The sequence below is a fragment of the Sinocyclocheilus grahami genome, unplaced genomic scaffold (genome assembly GCF_001515645.1).
Source record: "Sinocyclocheilus grahami isolate Dianchi unplaced genomic scaffold, SAMN03320097.WGS_v1.1 scaffold11392.1, whole genome shotgun sequence".
Lineage (NCBI taxonomy): Eukaryota > Metazoa > Chordata > Actinopteri > Cypriniformes > Cyprinidae > Sinocyclocheilus > Sinocyclocheilus grahami.
Genome location: NW_015513808.1, coordinates 956 through 4613, shown reverse-complemented (window position 1 = coordinate 4613; position 3658 = coordinate 956). Strand labels below are relative to the sequence as shown.

Sequence of the window (3658 nt, the reverse complement as noted above, 5' to 3'; positions counted from 1 at the left end):
TTGCTATAGGCTAATAAGTTATGATTAGCTGCGTTACCACTTTCAGGCCAAAAGCAGGCATGCTAGTGCGTGCCAGAGCCAGGTGCATTTCCACAATTAATTCTTGGGCTTTCTCTGGGCGAACGGCGAGGGTTTTTTGGCCTGCCGAATACCTTGGTCCAAAGCGGGCCAACTCAGGCTTGAGCCGTGGTTATGAACAAAGGAGGAGTTTCTCCGTCTGGAGAGGGTCAGCGCTGCTGATTAGGGCTGCACGATTAATCTAATGTGATTGTCATGAGCATTTTGTCAGTAAAGCCGGTTCTGTAATCAGCAGTAAATCTCCATGGCACACCCGATTTATTCAGCAACCGCATTTCCTGGATTTCTTCTGCGGGCATATTTGGAGTTTCCACGCAAGAGCGTCCTCAGGCCTTTGGATGAAGATTTACTACTGATCACAGAGCTGTGCTTCACTGACAAGATGCGCATGACAATCGTAGCATTTGCCTAATTGCGATTTCATTTCAATTCATCGTGCAGCCCTATTGCTGATCATTTCATATAGCTACCAGCTACATCAGCATTAGACATTTAAAATCCTTTTAACTGAAAATTTACTTTCAGAGAGCAGAAAGTGGTTGAAATAACATAAAATTCAGTTTGATCTGATGTGGATTCTGATTACTGTATAAGGCAGAATTATATTATTTATATGCGATGCAAAAGGCTAGCATTACCATGGTAAACATTAAATACAAGACACTGCATCAAATCATATATCATATTTATTTGGTCACATATTTTATCTGTCAATGAGTCTCTGCGCTCAAAGCTCCAGATTGTAGAATTTTGTGGGAAAATTATAGAAATTATCATTCTGTCTAAGGACAAGTGATATAAACAACTGAAAATTTACCAGATTTTTTTTTTTTATGTGCATGTTTTTGAGCAACGCCGACATCCTACGTCATCCGCCCGGAGCTGCTTCTGTGTTCAACAGTGAGCGCAAGCTAGATTAAATTGATAAATTGATTTTACAGCATCGTTAACGAAAAATCAAAAATAAACATCTCTTTGTTCTGTATCTTCATGCTTCACTCTGAAGAGTTCTGGATCATTTTTGATATCACTGTAATCTTCAATATAGGCTACTCTATCGATTTATGTTCTTCCACATGGTTTGAATTCATGTCTTGCACTTGTAAATAGTGATTAAAAAAAACACGATTCGTGATTCTTCAAAAACTTTGCAAAACTGTTATTTAGAAATCACTGTTCAGATTGCGCCTCTTCTTTTCTTTCCTTTTATGGTGTTTTTGCTGGTCTTGGAAACCAGTGTAAAAGGTGCATTTGTGCCAACTACTGGTCGGGAGTGCGGAGCGCACAGTTTAATAAGGGGATAAAGAAATGAAAGGGGAGACAAAACTAAATACTTCTATATTCTTTCTGTTATCTTTTTAAAATATGTAAACATTTCCTCATATACTCTTGATTGCCTTTATCCGTTTTGCTAAACCTTAGAATGATATAATTCTCAGACCAAATTGATGAGAGCTGAAGTTTTCCTCTTTCATATGCAATACATTTCAGAATGCTTTACTTTTTCTGGGTGTCCTGTACTAAACAAAAATAATGAAGTGCTTTCCAAATCTCTTACTTTGATAGAGATATTTTAAAGAGATTTTATGAGGCAATCTCTGCTGCTTATAGATTGATGTCATAAACATGGTATACTTTAATTTTGCTTTCAAAACTTTTTGAAGTTGCTGAGATAAAAGCGCTAAATGCCTTAACAGGAAAGTTCACCAAAAATAAAAATTCTGTCTTCATTTATTTACCCTCATATTTCAAACCTGTATTTTCTTTTGTCTGTGGAACATAAAACATATTTTGAAGAATGTTGGAAACCAATCAGAGTCACTGAGACATTTCTCAATATCTTCTCGTGTTTCCACAGAAGAAAGTCATACATGTTTGGAATGACATTATTTTTTGGGGGGGAACGGTCCCTTTCAATATACATACAATGAGAACATGTCTTTATATTAGCCAGCCAGACCACTGTAAGGACCACCCACTGGTCCAACGACAGAATCCAATGGCATGGGGTGAAAGATTACCGAGAACCGACGTGTATATAACTCGGCTCGCAGTGCCATTTCTTCAGATCATGCTCCTTCCGCAACGAGGATCATCTCTTCGCTGACTCTATCAAGAAGCAGGAGGAGGAAGCAGCTCACAGGAGTTTTCCCCTTACACAACGCTCTTTCCCTTATCTCAGGGAAAAAACATTTATTTTTGCTGAGTTGGTTTTGACAAAGTAAAAAGGGCGTATTACACACTACCATTGAGAAATTCACCAAAGTATGTTAGACTTCATTAAGACCCTAAAGAATCATACCAACTTGTGGAAAATGGGCATCCGATGACCCCTTTAAGACCAACAAAATTAATACTGAATAAAAGGGGTCTTTGGAGACATACCGACTCGCTAAATACTGAACATTTTTCAAAACTATTAAACCAAGATTTACACAAATCCTACACTGCTCTTGCATTAGTGTTAACTGTTTCATTTCTGGTAGCTTTATACTTCAGTTCAAAGGATTTCCCACTACTTTTGCTGCCAAGCTCCTGGAGAAAGCACTTATAAAATAAATATCCACACAACACAAGTTTTGCTAAACTGATATTTATTTGGTGAATGTAGAGGACCTCAAATATGGTACGCAAAAAAAACCTTTCCCGATGGTTAAACTGGCATGGTTCGCTGCATACATGCAGGCACAGGTGGTTGGGTAACACTTCGGTCAGGCAGGACATCGATCATCATGGGAAGAGATATCAGCCGACCAAATGTGAGACATGGATCAGGCCCACACTGCATGGATACAGAGTCAGACTTGGTCTGTCCAGTTAACAGGGGGTAGAGAATCTGACCAATGCATTAATATAACATACCTTTAGATAGACATACACTGATGTCCACATCCATTGCGGCAGCATTTCTCATCATTCGGACAGTCACTGTCATGAGAACACAATTCAGCACACACTCCTATTCCAAGGTTTTTGCTTGGACACACTCCTGGCTTTTCTTTTATACAAGCACAACAGGGAAACCAGATCACTGAATGATTCAATCTCTGTAATGGGGGGAAAAAAGCAGCTGACCCGCACACCAATATTACAAATACCTCTATATGGAGGCATACACTGTTGTCCACATCCTTTGCTGCAGCATTTCTCATCTTTTGGACAGTCACTGTCATGAGAACACCTCTCAACACACCCCCCTAAAAGTGCTACTTCAGGATTTTTTGGACACACTCCTGGCTTTTCTGGTTCTGCGGACACAAACACCCACACTGAAAGCAAGCTGACCAGGGGCTGGATTGGTAATCGGGTCTATATCGACTACATTGTCGGACCTGACATTTTCTTCTTATCCAAAACAACTAGATGTGATATGAGTGCGATGCATGTCAACCAAAACAACTAGATGTGATAGGAGTGCGATGCATACATACACTACCAGTCAAAAGTTTTTGAACAGTAATTTTTTTTTTTTATAAAGTCTCTTCCCGCCAAGCCTGCATTCATTTGATCCAAAATACAGCAAAAGCAGTAATATTAAAATGTTCTTACTAAAAATAACTGCTTTCGATTTATATATATA

At 38.9% G+C, this 3658-nt stretch overlaps 1 long non-coding RNA gene across 1 annotated transcript; it reads right to left on the bottom strand.

Annotated features, from left to right (window-relative positions):
• Positions 1–2654: 2654 nt before the first annotated feature.
• On the bottom strand, positions 2655–3336 carry LOC107578668 (uncharacterized). The gene is made up of 3 exons (XR_001608372.1): positions 3177–3336; positions 2941–3076; positions 2655–2860 (listed from the first exon to the last, which is right to left on the bottom strand). It is a non-coding gene; the product is annotated as an uncharacterized lncRNA (long non-coding RNA).
• Between the last annotated feature and the right edge of the window lie 322 nt (positions 3337–3658).